General features: G+C 47.5%; 1 long non-coding RNA gene and 1 pseudogene across 1 annotated transcript in view; one reads left to right on the top strand and one right to left on the bottom strand.

The window, feature by feature from the left end:
• The window catches only part of LOC147725537 (uncharacterized), a 406,506-nt gene that overhangs the window by 270,625 nt on the left and 112,430 nt on the right, over window positions 1–23,451 (top strand). The window lies entirely within an intron of this gene.
• On the bottom strand, window positions 14,728–22,714 carry LOC147725538 (uncharacterized; annotated as a pseudogene).

Here is a 23,451-nt window from a genome sequence, read left to right on the forward strand (position 1 = left end):
ATTTTACAAAATTGCCTGAAAAGCATGACACTTTTTTTCAGGACTGTCACAGAGCGGGCCTATGTCCGCTCACCACTTCACGTTATGGGCATTTTGACAGTATACACAAAGGCTTTAAAGTTGCTGACCTTCAAGCTCCAATGGCAAAACTAGGCAGTACCTAACAAGATGACTTCATTGTTTTACATTATGCTTTCAGGCTATTCGAAATAATGTAACATAGGGCCATATGTATCATCAACCTAATATACGATTCTGAAATAGCGATTTTTTAGGAAGCGCAAATAGGGATGTATGTACAAATTCACATTTTTTGTGCAAAGTCTTAGTATTCCTTAATTGCGATTCTTAAATTACGAATCGCAATTAAGGAATACTTAGGAATGAATGGAAAGTTATTCTCAATTTGCGATTCGCAATTTGAGAATCGTAAATTGAGAATAATTTCAAGGGGACAGGGTTGTCAAAAGGACACCCTGTTGCACCCCTGAAATAAGCATGGGTGCACATGTAGAGCACATACATGCCTTATGGGCATGTATGTGCGTCACTTGGCACTTTGAAAAACTCAAAAATGTGCATTTTTCAAGGAATTCGCAAATTACCACCAACTTGAAGTTGGCGGTAATTTGCGATTCCTTAAGGACACGCCCCAAAACTAGGAGGACTTATAGTCTCAAACTTGATGTACGCCGATGATATCGTGCTCATTAGCCGGACGCCGATAGGGCTACAACACCTAATCAACACAACATACGCCCATGCAGCCACGAACGGCCTCAGCATAAACCTCTCCAAAACAAAAGCCATGAGAGTAAATGAGAAGCCGGCCACATCTAAATTTCTCTGGCAAATGGCATAACAGTGGAAACCGTGGACGAGTACAAATACCTGGGTGTAATTGTTGACAGAAAAGGGACATTCCTCCCTCAGAAGGAAGCAATATCAAGGAGAGGTACCACAATATCAGCTGCACTGAGAAACCTTAAAAAGAAAGTATCTGGCCGCAGTTTTACTCCCCTCCTACAAATAATCCAAGCAAAACTAACACCGGCTATCACCTATGGAAGTGAATGCCTCCGAGGAAGGGACGCACAGATACTGAACAAAACAACAGCCAGGGCAATGCGAATGTTATTTAATCTGCCCAAATACACTTCACAAGCACAGATAAGACTCGAATTTGGCCTGAGAAACCAAGTAACAGAAAGAATGGGGGTCTATGCCAAAAGTTGGCACAAAGTACGAGGAGCCGATGCCTCATCCATGGATTATCATCTCTGGAACGAGCTATCAGGGAGAAACACGAGCGCTGCCGCAAATTATCTAAAGCACTCCATAGAAACTTTGGAGCTACAAGAAGCCTGGAAGAGCAACATCTCACATAATTTGTTCAAACAACTAGCAAATAAATCTGTAAGGACCAAGTCTCTAATAGAGGACAAAGCTGCATTAACGAAAAGGGCACACGGCTGGATCGTCATCCAAAACTACACCAGCAGCTGCTGCCAAAGCTACTTAGGAGCCAGTTTTACACGGTCTACAAAGGAGAAATTAATACAACTAAGGCTGGGCATCCTCCCATCTCAAATCCATCTTCCCCCGTGGAAACGGCCACAAATGCCATCAAGCTGCCGATTATGTGGGGACACAAAAGAGGACATCCTTCACTTAATATGCATCTGCAAAGGTCTGGACAAGGAGCGCCGACAACAACTAAAGCCAACCCTAAAGAAACTGGGAATAAGGAATGCCGGCAGGCAGTCAAAGCATGCTTTGATGGAAAAAACATCCAATTAGCAAGTCATCTGGTAAAATTCCTGGAAAAAGCTGGTAAGAAGCAGAATGACAGAAGGGAGAGCCCGGAAGACATTAACCCACACAACATTTAACTCCGACTACCGTCCCATCAAGCCGCTACCACAAACTCAAGCCACAATTACCACAGATGGATTACGAACCCAAAGAATCTGTAAAGGCTGCAGGGAGTCTGCGAGCTTGCCTTTTATTCTTTATTCTCTTCCTGTTTACAAAATGACTTAGCATTTAGATAATCGAAAGCCTAATCGTCTTCCAACAGATATTTTTTTGCTCAAGTAAGCTCTTAGAACATTTTAAAGTTTATCTAACTGAAATGTTTGATAGTCATATTTTACTAGACAAAAGTTTTATTTTAAGTTCATTTACATGTAAATATGCTGATTGCAATGGTTTTAATTAACTGAGCAATAAAGAATTATTCTATTCTTATTCAAAGTCAAAGTCAAAAAGCTTTATTTCGATAAAATTTCATTATCATAAAAGCAAGTTAAAAATGGAATTGATGATTAATAAAATTAATAAGACATATCCAGTTAATAGCAACAAATATAACATTTGCTAGAATTAGTTAAGAAAAGATTAAACAGAGTTTTTAAGCTTTCTGGCTCGAATAGCCCAAGCCCAGAATAAAAATTTAGCTAAGGCATAGGGTACATAACTGTCCGAAACAAGTATCCTGATTGCCACATCATGGCTCCTGGTTCCCAGTTGCCGGCACAAATTCTTCAGCCACGCCCTTCTTGGATTGGCATATTCGCTACAGACAAATAGGAAATGTGCTAATGTCTCTGGGTGGGCTAGACATGATGGACACAGGTCAGTTTTGTGTGGACAGGATTTCCATGTTTTGGTAAAAGTGTTCAATGGCAAAGTACCCGTTCTGAATTTAAAATACAAAGACCGGGCAAAGGGTTTCCCGATTATATCTAAGTAGGGTTCTCGCCTGGGAATGTCTTTAAACTTCAGAAAATCCTCAGTAAGCCTACCAATGGATGTGCTAGAATGCCTTTGGGAGCAAATCCAATCCCGATAAAGGTTTTTGAGTACTTGTTTTGGTGGAGAGGTTCTGCTTGACCAAAAGTCCAATAGGCCCAAGTTCGACAATAAGGATTTCATGTCTGTTAGCCATTTGACTCTGGCCCAATGTGGTGATGCCATTATTTCTTCCAGGCCTCTGGCGTAGGCACTAAGTTCCTCAACCCGCCAAATACGGGCCCATAATAAGAGAGGACGAAATTTCGCGATTTCGCCAATCTGAGTACAGCCAAAGTCCATAAATAGGGGTAAAAGTGGGGTACTTTGAGGGAGGGACATTATTTGTCTGCAGAAATTATTCTCAGATTTTTGGAGAGCTAGTGAAGATGCAAAGCCCCAAAGTTCAGCTCCATAAAGTGCAGAGCTGACGCCCTTGGCGGCATAGATCTCTAGGACTGTTCCTATTGGTTTCAACGAACTGGAACGTTGCTCCCTCAATAGGGCACCTGTGATCCTTTTATGGTTTAGCAGCATCTTGTCTAGATGAGGAGTCCAATCATTCTTATTCTATTCTTAAGGACAATTTGCATTTTTTTTTTGCTTCATACATTGCATTTAAGGAATCGCTAAATTTGCGATTCCTTAAATGCAATTGCAAAATAAGGAATCGCAAATTTTGCAATTCCTTGTTTTGCACCAGATTTTCCTTAATACATACCATTTGGCAAATTCGCATTCGCAAATGCCGAAATTCGCAGTGAATGCGAATTTGCTTGATACATATGGCCCATAAAGTCTAACTGTGGCCTATGTTACATCTAAGCTCATTATGGCATCTTTACCAAAACATACTCAATTGCATTAGTATTTATTTTCAACTGTTGTGGGTGTACATGTAGAAAGAGAGAACAAGAACACACCAATCGTCTCCATCCTACCACCATCGACTTTTTGTTATGACACCCCACAGCCTTTCCTGTAAACTGTTGTGAATATCATATTGTTTTCAAGAGGGACTCTATGATGGACCTACAGCACAGTATTCATTCAGCACTTAAACTAAGGAAGACATGTGACTCGTGATCAGGCTCTGTTGGGCCACCCCTCCTTGGCTGTGTTGGACATCCACGCCGTTTGCTTTGGTTTGCCACCTTCTTCTGCCTCATTCCAGCATCTAACTTGCTGAATTGGCCATTGGGCGTGTTTTCTATCATTCAGCTCTGTGACGTGGCCTTGGCCATATGCTTGCATGATACAAATAAACATGCACAACATGCATACATTGTAAAACTACTGCAAACATTAAAAAGTGACTAGGCACACAAGCTATTTCAATGTTTTGCCAGTAATTCTCTCAATCAAAGGATTTTGTAATCAGTCTTTTAAACGAGTGACCTAGCATGGTAAGACTGGTTAGTAGCACTAAAAGCCTCAGATGTATACAATTGTGCAACAATTGCGTGCGTTCAGCTTGCTTCAAATAATGTGACTGATTCACTAAAATCTTGCTGTGAGTAGGAGTGACTTTTATTTGCGGTACTTCTGAGTTAGTCCAGAAATTCAGGAGTAAGTCTGGAGCACTTCAAGTTAGCAGCACAAAATCTTCAAGAATCAGGTCCGTTCTGTTTTACCTAATATGGTGCGGAAATCAACTTCTTGGGGCTGCAAAATTATTAGCACTGCAAAGGCGCAGGCACCAATATTTTCAACATATAAAATGCGATAAGAAAAAAACGTTCAAGGTTAAATGACTTGTAGGTATCTAGGAATGCACTGTCTGACCCTTGGCCCAAATTGCAACTTCACCTTTCCTAACATCTGTCCACCTGCCTTAGCAGCGGACGGTTTCACTTCTGATTTCTTATTTTAAGTGGCAGTTCTTCATCTTTCCAAACGTACTGACCCGTCAAATCCCTGTCTGACATACATTTAAACGAACAAACTCTTTTATCTTTTTTTGCTTGATATCTGTCTCTTTTGGTTGCACTGTTGATGTGTATAGAAAGACGGAGAGGGGAAGTGAAGGTCGGCGTGAAAAGCTAAAAGTCAGTTAAAACATAGCTTTGCCAATTAAGGCTGTTTTGAGCCTGCATTGAGCAGGGATGAACTCAAAGTTGTGCCAAACGCAGCCTTCTGCAGCCATCTTCCTTTTAACCTCACGGATGATCGGAGGATGGGAGGAGGTGGGGCGTCTCCTGCGTGTGACTTCTTAAGCAGCAAGGTAAGCGAACCAACAGATATGTCTCCAGGAAAGAGCGGCAAAGGTCAAAGCCCTGCAAAGCGAAACAATTTCCCAGAGAATGGGCTTTTTCTTGGAATCGCGGGTCCTGCTGCCATTTTGTGGGTGACAGTGGTTGCCGAGCATCTATGTTAAGCAGATTCTGCCTTCTACCCCCGGTCAAACAGGATTACTTTAGAAGCCATCCTAGAGTCATCCGATGATCTTCCAACTACATTAGACGTCAATTTCACTAGGCCTGGGTGCTTGAACTTTGCTCCATTCGTGGAATTTTCTGCACTCTGCGGAGCTCGCGGAGTGCAGAAAACTCCGCTTTGCGATGTGCAGCAGAGTTTTTCCCCATTACTGATTGCGAACGGTAAGTTAGCGAGCTGCCGCTCGTGTAATTATACCTGAGCGGCAGAAATACCAGTACAAACTGCAGTTCGCACTGCACTCCGCTACTCACAGAACTTCGCAGAGGTTTTTTGTAACTTTGCGGAGTTCCGAGTAGCAAAACTCTGCGAACTACGCCCAGGCAATCCGACATCATCAAGCTCTTGAAGTCATCAGCAAACCTGAAAGCTCAGCCTGATGTTTTGAGGATGACTGTAAAATGAGTATCTGACGACTTTAGTAGGTGTCATTATTTGTGATGATTTAAGGATGACTTGAAAATGAGTATCTGATGACTTCAGAAGGCGTCATCATACCTGATGATTTAAGGATGACTTGAAAATGACTATCCGATAACTTTACAAGATGACATTGTTCCAGATGACTTTGGGAGGATTTTTTTTAAACAAACTTTATTAGGTTTATAATTCCAGCCAGTAATACAGCACACATGTTAGTTATTACCCTCCTCCTTCCAATATAATTCCAGGTCAATTGCTTATGAATATTTAGTAAACTTCCATGTTTCCTCTTTATCCTGGTCTTGTAAGGCTATAATCACGAGACCAGGGGTGCATTGTCTACTATTCAAGATGTCCCGTAATATCCTACATCAGTAGTCCCAGTAAATCTTAAACTAATCTAACTACCCCCTCCCTCTCTCCAGGCATGTCACATCCAGTGCTTCCTTGTAACTATCAAGCCCTATGAAATATGTGCAGTCAGTGGTCTTCAATTCTTAAACAATTCAAGTTTGTGCAGGGCACCACTCCGGCCTTGCACATCTTATACTTGCGGAACATGGTCGAGTAATTGCATCTGCACGCTGTAAAGGGCCTATTCCGTATCCTAGGCTCCCAGTTCTTTTTCATCATCACTCATAGCATCCGCATCTCTCAATATTCCCACCAAGTGTTCCCAAGCTCTGGCCACCTATAGTGCCCTCTCGCTCCCCACTCTTCTTGCGAGTTGCAATCTAACTATGCGATCACATTCTGCCCATTTGATGAAGTCCCTTTTCCAGCGATCTATGCTCGGGGGCCCACTTGCCTTCCAATGCATTGTAATTTCCCTCTTGGCCAACACCAGTCCCATGTCTATAAACTTGCTGGTGATATTAGTTTTAGCTGTATGGGGGAACCAATGCAATATACAAGTCCCCATCAACAGCTCCAACTCTCTTTCTGTCACCTCCTTCAATAGTGCTAGTACATCAGCCCAATAACCAGTTAGCAGCGGACATCCCTAAAGCATGTGAGGGAAGTCCGACCCCTCCTCGACAAATTGGGCATTCGTCTGAGTCAGTGTTAAAATATGTTTTGATTTTTGCCGGCGTGAGGTTTGTGCGATGCAAAATGTAAAAGTGAAGAAATTGAAAGCAGGCATTTCTGGTGCTTTTCCACGTTCGCTCTACCACCTCAGCCCAGGCTCTTTACGGAATCTCTTTAACCACATCTATTTCCCACTTTTGCTTAAGTTCGTACAGAGGGGCCAACTTCTCAGTAGTCAGGCGCTTGTTCAGGCATGTGATCGCTTTAAACTTCCCCGCTGTAGTTACTACATATTGACATCCCAATGAAGCCCTAGGTTCCGCCTGGCCCTCTTTCCAGTGCGCATGAATAGCCGCGGTAAGTGCTGCATGGAGAAAAAAGTCCCCTCTTCTCAGATCAAAATGCTCCTGTAAAGTACAAAAAGGTAGCATGGTCCCGTTCTCATATAAATCCCCAAAGGTAGTCAGCCCTCTCTCGTCCCAGTCACTTAGTTCCCACCAAGAACCGCCGTGAGGAAGTGCCTCACATATTGAAATTGGTTTATTAGGGGCATACAGGACTTTCAGGCCCGCCCTCTTGAGACTGCCCCTCCAGCATTACCATGCTGTTCTAAGTTCTTCAGCGAGAGCACCCGTCTGAAGAGGAAGGTCCAACACTATTTGAGAGAGCTGCTGCAGGTTCGGAGTACCCTCTCCTTCCTCTTCCGTACCCTGTAGCCTCAATGCCACTCTCTGTGTCAACCATTGCAATTGAGCAGCCAGATAATAGGTTTCAAAGTCAGGTACCGCCCAACCTCCATCTGACCGCGGCCGCAGCATCACTTTCAGGGCAACTCGTTGTCTCCCAGTACCCCACAGGAACCCCGTTAACATAGATGTAAGTTGCTTAAATATCCTCGCTGGTATCCAAATCGGTAGGGTTCCAAAATAGTACAACAATCGGGGAAGGGCCACCATTTCAAGTAAAGACACCCGCCCTGCAACCGACAACAGCAGCGTTCACCACAAATCAAAACTGCCCGCAAGGCCCCGTACCGCTCTACCGATGTTGCCTTCCAATATATCCGATCTAGAATGATATATCTGGTCCCTCAGGTAAGGGATGCACCTGCGTTCCCATCGCCCTCCTGCTAAATCATGCAGATCTTGCCGATGTCCGTCTATTGGGAACAAGCAGGATTTAGCCCAATTAACTCTAAGGCCAGACATCTCCCCAATTCATACAATACTGCCTTTGCTCCCAGTAATTCCCTCTCTGTGTCTCCTAGGAACATAAGCAGGTCATCCGCATATAGGGCTATATGATAAATTTGACCCTGCACCTGCAGACCTCGAAAGTACCTCCCCGTCCTAGCTTTCCCCGCCAAGGGCTCCATGGCTAATGCGAACAGAAGAGGGGACAACGGGCATTCCTGTCTTGTGCCCCGGGTCACCTCGCAAGCTGCCGATATCACCCCTCACGGCCAAACCCACACTGTAGAGGATTTATAAAGTAAAGCCGCCAATGCTATGAAGTCATCTTCCAGTCCAAACCGGGCCATGACAGGAAAGAGGTAAGGACATTCCAAGTTGTCAAAGGCCTTTTCTATATCAATGGCAAATACCACGGCAGTGGCCTTGGGGTAAGTGCCCGCCTCCAATATTCGCAGCAATCGGCGTACGTTTAAGGTCATATTCCTAGTAGGAATGACACCAGATTGTTCGTGATGAATTAAGGTAGTCATGTAGGGCATCAGACGGGTAGCCAAGATACAGCTTACTATCTTATAGTCGGTATTAAACATGGACAGTGGACGGTTCGCAGTTCTGTCCCAAGCCGACTTACCTGGTTTAAAAAGCGGAATAATACCCGCCTCTCTTGTAGACACAGGGAGGTGACCCAGGTGCCTCGCCCCATTTTACAAATTCACTAACCTCGGCGCTAACTGTTCAGAATAAGTGACATACAACTCAACAGGGAGGCCGTCCGTTCCTGGCGTTTTATTTCACACCATGTGTTTAATAGCCACACGCACTTCCCATAATTCAATATCCTCACCTAGTGCCTCAGTTTGATCGTTCCCTAGTTGCGGGAGTTGTGGCTCGTGCGTGAATCCCTCAAACTCATCTCCGGTCTTTACTCTCCTGCTCCTGTGCAATTCCCGATAATAATCACAAAACAACTCATTTATACCTTCCTGAGTGAAGCAAGTATCTCCCCAGGTTTAATGAACCTCCAAGTATCTACCATGCCCCATTGGATTTGCCAATTTCGCCTAGATTTGGCTAACTTATGAGTGGGAGCATTAGGGAGCGGGGGGATGGGAGCGGTCCAAAGTCACATCAGTTATGCAATTAAAATCCCCTCCTATTAACACCGACCCGGTAAGATAAGGTGCTAACTTTGCAGATACCTGCATGAAAAAAGCCGGCTGCTCCGTATTGGGTGCATAGATACTGCCGAGGGTAATGTCCCGCCCATCCAGCTTCCCAATGACCACTACAAACCAGCCCTCCGGATCAATAACCTTTTCTCTGCATTGGAAAGGCACTCCCGCTCGCACCTAGACCAACACTCCTCGGGCAAAGGCAGAATAAACTATATATAACAATTGACCACGCCAACGCCGCTGTAACGCTGCCCCTTTCTGCGCCTGCAAAAGTGCTTCCTGTAGCAGCGCAATGTGAACGCCCCTTCGCACTAAATACGCATGTAACTTTTGTCTACATTACATTGAGTGCATGCCCCGCACATTCCAAAATAAACATTTCAAAATACTGGTAGATCCCATCCTCCCTCCTCCTCTGTTAAAACCCTAGGTATAAAAATCAATTCACAACTCACCCTTCACTCCCAGGTTAGCTCTGTGGTATCTTCTTCCTTTCTTTCCCTGCGAACTATTCGCAGAGTGTCTCGATTCTTCACTTTTTCTGCTCTTAAGCTTATAATCCTGGCCATGGTGGTGTCCCGCCTGGACTACGGCAATGCTTTATATGCCGGCATCCCCGCCTATAGCTTGCGCCGCCTACAACAGATTCAGAACCAGGCGGCCCGCCTGGTCTTTAAGCTCCCTAAATTCCACCATGCTACCCCCCTCTTGAAATCCTTACATTGGCTCCCTGTGGGTGCCAGGGTCCAATTCAAGCTTGCAACCATGACCTTTCTGGCCCGACTTGGCTTGGCTCCGGCCTTTATCTCGTCCGAGATTACTCCATACATACCTACTCGGGAACTACGCTCGTCCTCTCAATCCCTCCTCACTGTTCCCCGTTTCCGGAGAAAGAAGTGGGGAGGATCTAAATTCGCCACCCTTGCCCCGACCCTTTGGAACTCCCTTCCCTTTGAACTTCGTACCATCACACAGTACCCTCAATTCCTTAGGCACCTTAAGACTTACCTGTTCAAAAAGTCTTTTGATTAATTTTCCTCCACCCCTCTCTGCCTATTAGCTTTGGATCCAGTTAGAGTTAGCGCCAAGAAACCGCTGGTATACGTGCGCTCTAGAAATAATTTTAAATCAAATCAAATCAAATCCTGACTGTGTCTGGAAAGCACACCTACTATCTAAAGTAGTGACATGCCCGGCCCTATAAACCCCTAATCCTAATAAACAATCCCAACTCCCTCTTTCCAGGACAGCTACTATAGAACTAGTACCCATCCAAACCATGACATCAACACACTCAAAAAGCCTCTGACGAAATCAGAGGCACTGGGAACGGTAACTGGCTCAAGAAACTCCTAATTAAACCCAACAGCCCCAAATCTACTAAACCAGTCCGGATTTTTCGGCCAGTCTCTCAGCAATAGTTCGTGAATTTCAAGCTCGCTCCCATCTACCATCTAACTTCTTTAAGCTATGCTATCCGCCGTCTGCAGTGTCACCACAGGCATCCGCTCCTCGCCAGTTAAAGATGAGTCTGATTCCTGCCCGACTGAGCCGGTAGCGCCGCTGCTCATTTATGAGCCGTCTGAGTAAGTGTGGACGTCTTCTGAGTTCTGTTGCGGATACGCCGTCTCGGATGTACAGGTCTAGGGGGCATTTGGCCACGTACCTCTCGCAGAGCCCCATCCCTCTGGGTTTCCTTTTTCTAGTTCTCCAGCCAGTCCCATGCTTCTTGGGGAGAGTCCACATAGTGCGTATTGCCATCCAGGGTAATGCGCAATCGGGCCGGGAACATCAGGGAGTATTGGAGTCCCTCCTCTCGCAAAGCCTTCTTGACCGCTATGAAAGAGGTGCACCTTCTTTGCACCACTATCGTATAGTCCGGGAATAGTGGGACCTTGGCATTGTCCACTGTGAAGGAGTCATCCTCTGTTGCCTTCTGTAACAAAAAGTCCCTGTCTGAAAAATGGAGCAGGCGGGCCACCACCGGTCTGGGGACCTCCCTGGAGCTGGCATCTGGGTCGGCACTATATGGGCCCTCTCAAGCGTATAAAAGGCTGTAAGTCCTTCGGGAACCACTACATTTCAGAACCATGTTTCCAGGAAAGACACCATGTCTCCTCCTTCTGCTCCCTCTGGCAGTCCCACAACTCTAACATTGTTCCTTCGAATGCGACCCTCTGTATCTTCGGCCCTACGTTCCAGCATTGTCACCCTATCCGTTAAGGCCTGCACTTGCTGAGCCACATCCTTATGTGCTGTGGCTATTTCCGCGATGTTGAGTTCTACTTTCTTTACCCTCTCAGACAGTTTCTTGTGCTCGTCTCGCAAGTGGCCAATTCCCACAGCGACCTTGCTAATGTCCTGGTGTAGGGTCGCTTTTGCATCAGCTATGGTGGCCAGCATCTATTGCAGTTGCCGCTGCACTGGGTCATCCGGGGCACTTCTCAATGGTTCCTACGTTCTTTCTTCTCGGTCCTGGGTAATCCCTGCTTGACGGCCTCTATGTTTGCCCATGACTGCAAGAATTTCTCTTGTTCTTTCCGTTGCACTCCCTGCCCTCCTCTGAATGCCCCACAGGGCTGGCTTCAGTTCCCCCCTCCGCGCAGCAAGGTCCACCGTTCTGTCTCATGCAGCAGGAGCCTTGGCGCTGTATATGCAACCCCGCGACAGGGGCTATAGATCATTACACAGGTGGTATCTCTCTCCGATCCCTCCTCAGTCACAGTCCACTAGCCAGGTCAAGTCAAGTCAAGTCAAGAGATTTATATAGCGCGCTACATACCCATAGGGTCTCAAGGCGCTAGAGGAAGGGTGGGGAATTACTTGTCGAATATCCAAGTTTTAAGTTGCTTTCTGAATGCTAGGTGGTTCTGAGTAAGGCGAAGGTGAGTGGGAAGTGAGTTCCAGGTTTTAGCTGCCAGGTAGGAGAAGGATCTACCTCCCATGGTGGTTTTGTTGATGCGTGGTACAGTGGCAAGGGCTTGGTTGGAGGATCGCAGCTGACGGGAGGGGGTGTAGAAGGACAATCGTGTGTTGAGGCATTCGGGTCCAAGTTCGTAAAGTGCTTTGTGTGCGTGGGTTAGGAGGCGGAAAGTAATCCTCTTATTTACGGGGAGCCAGTGGAGGTTTTTCAGGTGACCAGAAATGTGTTCTTTACGCGGGATGTCTAGTATGAGTTTTTTCTGGAGTTTTGCGGTGGTACCAGCGTATAGCGTGTTTCCGTAATCCAGGCGGCTCGTGACCAGTGGGTGGCTCGATCCCTTCTGCATCTCCCGTTCAAGCTGCACCATTAAGTCTGGGGGACGAGCAGAGCTAACATTGCACCTTTCAGAAGGGGGCCCTGTTCCTCCCAGACGCTCAAGCGCACTCCCAAGCAGCTAGTCGGTTATCTCGCAGCCAAACTTATGCAGGCGGCACAGGGGTCCACTCCACCTGGAGGTGCAATGCAACAGCCAAGTCCCAAGCCCTTCAGGGATCACTGGGCCCGATCATAGTGTCAAGCATTCACCCCTAGGTCCCTTCAAATTGACACCACAGTCTCTCCTTCTCAGGGGGCCCACCAATGCTCAGTCACTGCCCCAGCACGGGCCCCCAGCAAGAAGTTTACTTCAACAAAGTAGGGCTTCCCAGCGAGATCAGCCCATAGGTCAGGACTGCCGTCCAGGCCCAGGGTCATGGGGCTCTCAACACAGCCCCACAGAGTGCCCCACTCCGCGTACCCTCAGGGAGCCGTCTGCTTGCTCCCCTCCGCCGGTCCGCTCGAGGTGGCACTGAAAATAATCAATAGACCCGGCACCTCTATTAGGGACCCAGGAAGCTCCTGTGCTCGTTTGTGCCCCTGGCCGCCGTGCGGGTCGCGTCCCTCTTGCCGCCATCAATCCTACACATACAGCTCTCCCAGGGTAGCAGGCAGTCCTCTATGCCACGCCAGCAGGGGTGAATTGGGACACGCCCGATCCCCGCACTGCAATGCCTCCTTTCCGTATCGGGCCGACTGCCGCCTCCCATATTCTGTTGTGCTAGTACGAGCGCACCTGCAGGGCTCTCTGCGCTCCCCGTCCAGCGCTCAAATCCCCTCAGTCGTCTCTGCTTTTGGCATCGCTGACTCTGCGGCCATTTTGCTTATGTTCGGCATCACAGACCGCTTCTCGGTCCTCGCTGGGTCCCGGCCGGGCAGCTCCCCCGCACTCATTCGAGTTTCCCGCCGCCGTGGAAGTTGCGTCCCTCCTGCTACCCACAGCTATCTGCATACCTTGCTCTCCAGGCAGCAGGCAGTCCTCCTCTGCACGGCGGGGGGGGGGGCAAGTCAGGACCCAGCTGCCCCCTGCACTCCAGCGTCACCTTCCCCTGTCAGGTTGATTGCTGCCACTCGAGTTGTGTCGTGCAGGAACGACATCATCCTGAGGGCTCTCCAAACACAGGAATCAGTGCTCAAATCCCCGCAGCTGCCTTCTCACGCGACATCTTTGTCATCGCTCCCATTTTGTAGGATCCCAGCATCGCAGCACCACAGCCCGTCTCTCATCAGATCTCAGCCGGGCAGCTCCTCTCCCCCCTTCCAAACCTCGCCGCTGGTGCCCTGGCCTTTCAGAAGGCTAGATGGCACAAAATTCCACTCCGGCTGGTCAATAGATCAGGATAAGAGCAGGGCTGCTGCGGAGCACTCTGCTCACACGTCCGCCATCGCTGCTGGTCAAGCTACGACCCTCTTGAAAATAAGTATCTGATTACTTCAAAGGTACTATTGTATTTTCAATAAGAACTTTTTGCTTCTGGGGATTTTAACAGGAATTGCTTGTCTATGTAAAGAGCATGTCCACCACTTTGGTTTCAGTTTTCTAGAAAAATGCAAACTGTTGGATGATTGCACGATTAATTGCAGATAAACTCAAAATGACATATACGTTTTCTATTATACAGAGCTGAGTATACAATGTGCTTTAGCAAACTGTATGTCAAAGGTTATTTTTTAACACATTTATTTATTTTAGTCCCTTTCCTTTTCTACAAAGCAGGTAAAATAAGCATCCAGTGTAAAAAGATCAATGCCTGCCATTAATAAAGATGGACCTTGGCCAGTGTATGCATGGTCACTGAAGTTAAGGGCCAATGAAGTATGAAAATATATGGCAGGATAAACTAAATAACGTAACAAAAATATATGCTGCACATTATGCAATCACCGTAGGCACATTATGCAGCAGAATCTTTATCTAGCCATCTGATATTTGAGTATCCATCAAACAAATACACAAATTATGAAATATTTCATTGCATTCACAAACAAATGCAAAAAACTTTTTTTACTATTAATGGGAAGGTTGGAGCTTTTCTACACTCAATTGAGACCCCCCATTGGCCATACTGTATTGTATTTGATGTACTTGCACTGCTCCCAAAAATCAATGTGTGGATACCAAATGAATTATTAGCCTCTAATTTCATATTGCTGCACATTCATGAAACATTTTTGAATATTCAGTTGTACATTTTGCTTCTATATTGATATACACTTTATTATTTGGCCAACATGTCTATGTTTTATGAGCAGTCTAGAACTTCCGCATAGGTGTCGCGGACTCCTAGGTGTCCTTGGAGCACAGGTTAAGAATGCTTATCAAGATGATTTCTAATCAAATGCGCTAAAAAAAGAGATGTGCATGTAGGAGAACTTTCTATCAAGCTTTGCCTTTATCTATTTCAAATTGGTTTAGCATTTCACTCACAAATGATTCATTTTCTACCTGAATGTAAAAACATCACATTTTATCATTGATATCCTGATAGCTGTGATGTTGTTATCTACTACTACCCGATGAACTAGTTCCCCGATGTCATAGGATTCACACTTAAGTGGAACCATAAGCACTAGATTAACAGACACATCTGCCTGCTTACACTGAATGAATCTAGTGACCCTGCCATAGGCAAATATTCAACATTCTGTTTCATATTTTATTACACTTTGGTCTCTCCTCTGAATACAAGTGTAATTTGAGCTGTAAACAAGAAGAGTGCTTTGCTGTGGAGTGGTGTGGCTCACTGGTTAGAGGCTGCAGACCCGGAAGCAGAAGACGGCCCGGGACCAGGGTTCAATTTCCGACATGGCAGGGTCGTGGACCAGGGTCAGCGGACTCGATAATTCTCGCCTCGGTGCCTACTCTAACCATGGATCACACTCGGCAACTCTGGGCATTAGCTTGCCTCATCTCCACAACGGCCCCCCACATACGCTGGGGATGCCTGGTTTCACCTTGGAGATACCCAGTAGGGACCATCTCACAGGGAGAGCCAGGATGGGTTCCCCAGCGGTCTACAGCGCGGAGATAGCCCATGTGGGGTGATTCATGCGCTATACAAGACATCATTACATTTGTTCTAAAAATATTTTGTTATAGGCTACTACATCGGAGCCTAAAATATGAGTGATCTGAGTTATTGCTATATATTCATTCTCTGTTAAGCTGTAAAGGTATGTAGAACCAATGCTGTAAATGCAATTTGCTATTTTTAAGTATCGTTGTCTCTTTCTCTTGTATGAACACATCATACTCTGGTAAAATTCTGCCTCAACACTATCAGTAGGCAAATGATTTTCCAATAACACAGGTATTACTTGTATCATATTCACTGCATCTAGAATTGGTGTTTCCATATCTACTATACCATGCACATGTTGCAAGTTGAAACCATTAAGTTCTTTAAAAATAAAACAATTAGCAGTAAGAAGAGGCCCTGCTGCTCTTACACTGTCTACTAAGTGGACCAATTGATAAACATTAATTGTCGAAAATCTTTTTTTAAATAAATTATTAAACAGTTGCACAACAAAAGTAAACACTGTTCTGCTGTATTTAAATCTTCCTGGCTAATGTAATCATTTAATAGCTTATGAATTGCTTTCATAAGTACACAAATGTATATATAGCATGATCTATCTAAAACATGTTTTAACACAGGTATTCCATAAAATAAAAGAAAGTTTCGAAACTCTGATGGCTTCCAATATGGGAGTTCATCCACAGACCTTGGAACTCTACTAACATCCAGTGTGGGTTTTATCTGTTTCAAATAGACATTAACTACTTTGACTTTTTCATAAAAAGAATATGAATGATGCTTATATTCTTTAGTGAACCAAATGGTCATCAACAATTTCATAATGCCACTAAAGACACCGTGCAAGTAATCAATCACAAATCCTCTGGTTTCACAAAAAAGTTCCAGAAACATGAACCGCTTGGGAACTTTGATCCCCCTTACACTGCAATCAGAAAGTCCACTCTCGATATTAGCTATTGCACTGTTTACAACTGACTTAATAGTATCGAGTGTCCTTGGTGGGCCTTTTGGCTTTTCAGCATTGTAAGGAAATACTCTACAGTGCCCTTTTCCCGAAACAGTGACTTCACCCTCTTGCAGACAATGTCAGCACCCAAACTTCCCATTAAATGAGCTGGTAAATCACATGTGATTTTATCAATTCATTTCAGTCTGTTGCGCAAGCAATTAGCTGTGAGTTTATTTTGTTTTTCTGCAACATTTTTAAGTTCACTATTTTTAAGTACCTTTGACAACTGCACCTTCTAAGTCAACTGGTTGTTTCCTATGATTATTCTATTAATAATTATCTGTTATGTTTTCACTGTGCTTCCACGTTGTAAAAAACACGGCAGTAAAATATTAAATTGATTTTTTTTAACACCAAGCAGATAAGAAGGGTGTGTTTTTAAGTTTTAACAGACAGCCTCAATTAATTCCAATCTGTGAAAAACGGGGGATATGCTTTCTGGTCATTTGGACTAATGTAATATGCTAAAACAGATGCCAAATCCATTTGGACTGGCACGTTTTCAGGAGTTCATTGCTCGCTCCAATGTTTGCTCACCACATCCTACTTGCAAGTTACCATCACCACGCTTCCTGTGCAGTGTTTGCCAAGGCAATAGAGGCTTACGTCACATGTGGCATCAAACTCTCTGCTGCTTAGGTTCTGGGAATATCTGTACACTGCTGGGAGTTTCCTCCATTATCGTTGTTCCAGGCATGCGGTCTCTGGAGTCCATTTTCTGGAGGAGGGATTTCTTCCTACCCGCTGAACCCAATATAAGATGCCTTATATATATATGGTTAAGATCTTTGTGAAATATGCCAAGATAGATCGACATGCACTACTGGGGGAAATAGAGCAAATAAATGAGCAACCAGCTAAACTGGAACCAAGTGAGTTTATCACTAAGACAAGAAAAGACATACAGGACAGATTAACCAAACAAGAGGATAAAATCAAAATTTGAAAGACGCACAAGTTTAGAAAGATAAATGTGACTACTAACAAGGACGCATTTTTATGTTTGCCCGCTAGTATGAAAATGCCAAAAAAGCTATATTTGATAAGAATCCGTCAAGTGCTATGACAACACAAGGTTCAATTGGTGCGAATACAGGCAGTGTAACTGGGGATAGTGACTCCCTGGTTAGCGAGATGTTGTCTGATAATGAAAGCACTAGCAGTCTGGGAATAAATGGTCAAAAGAAGATATTGAATTTCGGAGAAGAGGTGGGTTTTTTAGCGTTCGATCGACGCCATACCTTGAGGCCACGAAATCCCAAAAAGAAAACAGAGCCAGAAAGAATGCAAGAAGAAGAGAGCGGCATCAGAAATTAAGGAGCTCAACCGAAAAAAACATTTGGCGCAAAAAGTAATGGCAAACGATAATACCATCATTAATCTCTTCACAACAGTTTTATCACAAGCAGAAAAACAGCTTCCTGTCCGGTAAGTGATTTTAATTATTCACAAAGAAGGGCTGGTGTCTTTTGCTCAATTTCTTCGATCAAGGAAGGGTTAAAAGAAGCACAGGCAAGTCAGCTAGTCAGTGAAGGTAATGAGAGGGAGCCCACTATGGAACTATATTCATCAGATGCACCTGTGTTGCTGGCCCTGCAGGATCTGAATAAGGAGGGCAATATGGGGACACAAGTGGAAGGGGAGACAAGCTATACACAAGAGGGATTGCAACGAGAAAATATTAAGCAGTTGGGAGCAGGTATCAGTCAGTTTAAACCTAAATCCAAGTTTATCCCCATTATGCCCAAAGATGCGATTGATATATTTCAAGAGGTAGTGACTGAAGACAATTAAAAGTGACATCATCGTACAAAACACAGAAAGTGATACAAAAGTAAGAATGAAGAGGAATATGCCAAGCTAATTAAAAAGTTGAGTAGCAACCATCAGATTATTGTGGCCAAATCTGATAAAGGTGGCAATATGGTCATTTGGCCCCAAAGGGATTACATACTGGAAGCATGTAGACATTTGCAAGACAGGGAATGTTATGAGAAGACCACTCACAACAAATTCAATTCGGCCAGAAAGATCTTAAAAAAGGAACTAATGGGTTGGAAGACAGAAGGGGTGATTTCAACGGAGGAGTTCAAAGTCTTGAACATAGAACATCGGTACTAGCACAACTCTATTTCATCCCCAAAGTCCACAAAAAGATAACACCAATCCTAGGCAGGCCCATTATATCGGCCATTAACAGTGTGGGGGAAACAATACCACAATACGTGGACTTCTTCCTTCAAGAGTTTGTAAAACAATTGCCAAGTTATGTGAAGGACATTGGTGATTTTTTAAGGAAGGCTCAAGGAGTCGCGTGGTCAGAGGATTTATTGTTCATTACTTTGGACATTGAGTCTTTGTACACGAGTATTGAACATCCCATAGGCCTCAATGCAATCAAGTATTATTTAGATTCCAGACCGATTGAGTATTATCAACACAATATGTTGTTTTTAAGTTTGATCTCATGGTGTTTGCACAATAACTACTTTTTGTTTGGCAATGACATCTATTTGCAGAAGAGAGGAGTGGCTATGGGGGCTTGCTTCTCCCCCAGGTATGCATGCTTGCATGTAGGCTGGTGGGAGGAGCAGGTCCTCAAGAAAACCTATTCCACTGCTTTTAACAATCATGTTTTGTAAGAGGAGTGGCTAGCCAGCCAACATTGCCGATGCAATAGCATAGAGCTCCGCTTTGAAAACCCCTAATTATCCTGAGATAACCTTACCGGAGGGCCCCCAGAGCCTGTGCCGCATGGTGACAGTGTAGGGACGCGGCGGGGACCTTTTGGGGCAGCCCACAATCATCTGGGTCGGTACATGGCGACGCAGCGACCTGTGGCGGAGGGCTGTGTGCAGTGACAGGCACCCATTACAGTGGCGGGAAGACATCGGGCTGCCCGGGGGCTGCGGAGCTTGCAGAGGTGCTGGAGTTGCCAGGTGCCGTGGAAGGAGCGGCTGCTTGGAGTGGCTGACTGCGGAGGCGTCCTGACAGGCAGCGGTGAGCGAAGACGTCGGAGGCCACCATAGACTCTGGACTGGTGTCGCCTGGTGACCTGCTGATGCCGCTGGGCCATTGATGACTCCAGTGGGGCGCCCCCTGCGCTGGCGGGGCCGTGGCAGTGCCCGGCAGGGCCCTGGCACTGACGGAGCGCGAGACCCAGAGGCATGGCAAGAGGAGCCTCGCAGCAGTGAGGAGTCTGAGCACGTATCTGGGCGGCCCTGGAGTGGGAGTTGCACGCGCACGGAGCCTGGGAGAGCACCTGCCCTGCAGGGACGCGTCCCTGCAGTCAACACAGCCCCTGTCTTGGAGGTGAGGCGGAGGACCGGTGTTGGTGGCCTGGGAAGCACCCCAGGGGCCATGACTGTTGGGTTGGGCTGGGATGCCCCTGAGAATCGAGCTGTTTCTGTCTGGGGGCCACGACTGCTGCGGAGGACAACGCTGGTTCCCCTGGGGCTTGGGGGGGACAGAGGCTTGGGTGCACCCACACTGCGAGGCGGCCTGAATTGGGTGGCGACTGTGTGAGGCTGGCTGCTTGTGTCTCACGCTACTCAGGAAGACATCCCCGCCTGCATTTAGCGCTCTCTTAGGCCGCTAATCCTAAGTGCCGGGTGCCATCTTAGCGGAGCTGTGGGTGCCATCCTGACTCGCCTGTGGGGCATGAGGAGAGGATGCTAGCATTGAAGGAATGCACTCCTTGCCCTGACTGCGAGGTGGGGGGCTGCTGACGCTTTGCTGCTGGCGCCTGTCTGTCTGTGATCGAGTGGGAGCCACCTGGGACTGTCTTGGTGAGTCGCTGAGGTGAGCTGGGGTACTTGGAGGATTGCTGCTGCGGCGCATGTGGGACTGGCACTGGCTGGCGGGGACTGAGACTGGACGGCTATTGTGGCCAAACCTGGCTGGAGATTGCCCCTAGCCTGGACAGTAGTGCTGGAGCAGATAATCGCATTAGGAGCTACCCGGGGCCGCCTTAACGACTATCTCTGTTGCCCCTGGGCTGTGACTGCTGAGACCGGGATCTGGGCGCCACTAGCTGACGGAGTTGCGCTCTCCTTGGGGGTTGCTGATCCTCTCTAGTTTGGTGCGGCTGTTGGGATGGTCACCTCTGGCCCATGCTGGGTGGCGCGCTTCGGGGGAAAACTCCGTGCTTTGGGACTTGTGCGCTATCTTTTGAACCTTGCTGCTGAGGCCCTGCTTGCTAGGGTTCTGGAAGCTGTGGAGGGGAAGTGGCAGCGACTTCGTGGCACAGATTTACTGGTGCGAGGCCCTCGCAAGACTGGAGTGGCGCACCTCCGCTGGGCAGTGTGGTGCAGGTTGACCTTCCTCCCCTCCCTCTGAGGTACCAGAGGGGTGAGTGTTGACTCCTAGGTGCTGACGCCTTGCCTGGGGGGAGGCCTGGGTTTGACTCAGAGACTCCTTGAGCAGCGCCTACTGGCATTGGACTGGGGAAGTGCTTACCTAGCGGAACCCTCTGTAGGGATCTGGATCAACGGACGGGGCAACTGCTGGTGTGAGTGGATGCCGTCTGCGCAGCAACTCGTAATGGGCAGGCTCAGAGATAAAGCCCTGCAGAGGCAGCAGGTCGTGGATGGACCAAGTCAGCCGCAAGGCTCACTGGGTGATGGTCTGGGTCCGGCAGAGGCCCTTGCAGCCAAGATGGACTCTGTACTGGCGGCGGTGGAGCGCATTTGCACCACACTGGAGCAGACAAAGACATCCATTGAGAATCTAATCGATAAAGTAACGTCGGATTTCACCTTGCTCCACGCACGCCATCGTAAGCTGGTGGACACAGTCACGGACCAACGCCAAACACTTTAGGGACTGCAGCCGGTGGTTCAGAAACATACCTTAGCGCTTTAGGACATCCTTGACAGAGTACACGTGCTGGAGGATCGTATGGAAGACGCGGAAGGCCGTTCCCGCCGTAATAATGTCTGCATGGTCGGGCTACTGGAAGGCGAAGGGGGGAAAGATCCGGAGGGATTCACCGAGTCCTGGCTGAGGGACCTTCTGCCCCCAGAGGTGTTGTCCCCGCACTTTGTGGTGGAGCGAGCGCACAGGGTGCCGAAACAGAAGCCTCGATCTGGATCCCGAACTCGCCCGTTCCTTTTTAAACTGCTTAATTATCGGGATCGGGATGTGGTGCTGAGAGAAATGAGGAAGCTGGACACCCTCACAGTCGGGAGCAGTCGCGTGATGTTCTTTCCTGACTACAATGCAACGGTGTAGAGACAACAATGTACCTATTCGGAGGTGAAGAAGCAGTTGCGGGAGTTAGGTCTTCCGTACTCCTTGCTGTTCCCCTCCCGACTCAGAGTGATCACCAAGGACGGGGCCCCCTTCTTTGATGCGCCATCAGACATTTGGGACTGGCTGGAGGAAAATCGGCAGTGGAAGGGCGTGCGGCCTGAACTCGCGGAGGAGGTGGTGAATGGCAGGTACAGAAGTCAAGGAGGCGTAGAAACCGGGGTGCCCGCCGTGGCCCGAACATTGGCCCAGCGGCTCCCAGCCTGGAGGAAAAGCGCCTCGAGCAGAAGGAGGCCCTTGAAGCAGTCGAGAACCTGGGTGTGATACATGGCGAGAGCAGGCGGAACTCGCAGACACGGAGCGACTCAAGCAACAGCGACCCATCCTCACCTTCAACGGTGCGCTCTGACGATGAGGCCATGCCGGTAGTGACACCACAGATGGCGGACCTACTCATGTGATATCCCTTGGGGTCCTTGGGATGTAGGGAACTTGCTTCTACCTTCTTGGCTGTTGATGATATTGTCTTGCCTCCTACTGTTGCTGTGTGCGAGGAAGAGTGGCTGCTGAGATATGAATGCCTCCCCTAGAGTGTGGTCGTATGGCCGCAAATACTTGTTGGGCTGCTGGGTGTGATCCCTGGAATGTGACCGGCACATGCTGTCAACTACCTAGCGTAGGGGGCTCCTTTACAGGAGACGCATGCCACTGCAGAGTAGGTGGGGGTGTTCGGTGCAAGGGGGCACCTCCAGAGACCTCAAGCGATAAGTGTTAGGAGTGCAGCGCACTGAGATAGTTGGCAGCGCACGAACCCAATCAGCGACCACGCTGAGTTAAGCTCCCTATTGTGAGATGGATCTTGACACTGTTTGGACGTACGGTCCACTAGGGACTCGCCCTTCCTGTTATATTGTTTGTAACCGTTCACATGTTTTTTAATGCAGCGCTTTTGTCTTCATGCCCACGTTGGTGTCCCCTGACCCCCTCCCGGGAGCTCCCTCCCTCCGGCGCGCGTGCTCATAGAACTGACTCATGGCACACACTTACCTAATGTCCTGGAACATCCGCGGTATGCATATCCCCTCTTGCCGATACTCAGTATTCTCCTACCTCCAGCGCCACAGGTGGGAATAGCATTTCTCCAGGAGACACATACGACATTGGCCGAACTAGACAAGCTGCGCAGGCGCTGGAGAGGACAGATCTTTGGAACAACCTTTTCTGCACACACGCACGGCACTTTGATTTGGGTGCGGGCGGGTGTCCCATTCATCTGCACGGGCACATGGGTGGATGCTGCGGGCAGTTACACGCTGGCGCGAGGGCGTCGGGATGGCCAGGAAATACTGCTAGGGTCGCTTTATGCTCCGAATGTGGAGCAGTCTGCTTATTTAGAGAGCTTGAATCATATCCTTCACCCGTATGCTGGGCTCCCCTGGCTGCTTGGGGGGGACTTCAACATGGTGCTGGACACGCACTTGGATAGATCCTTCCCTCCCCTTCGGGCTGCAACAGTAAAGTCCACTGCGCATGCAGTCAGGGATTGGCTCACTCACTGGGGGGTATGTGACCTCTGGCGCGTACAACATCCTGCAGACAGAATCTACTCCTTCTATTCCCCAGTACACGACCTCCACGTTCGCCTGGACAGAATACCAGGTACACAGTCCTTGCTTCCTCTCCTTGCAGAGTCTGAATACCTAGGGAGGACGCACTCAGACCACAATCCGCTTTGGTTTAAGATCAGTTGGGAGGCAGACTGCCCCCCGTGCCCACGTGTCAGCTACAGCCAGCTGCACTT

This window comes from Lissotriton vulgaris, chromosome 3_2 (assembly GCF_964263255.1).
Source record: "Lissotriton vulgaris chromosome 3_2, aLisVul1.2, whole genome shotgun sequence".
Lineage (NCBI taxonomy): Eukaryota > Metazoa > Chordata > Amphibia > Caudata > Salamandridae > Lissotriton > Lissotriton vulgaris.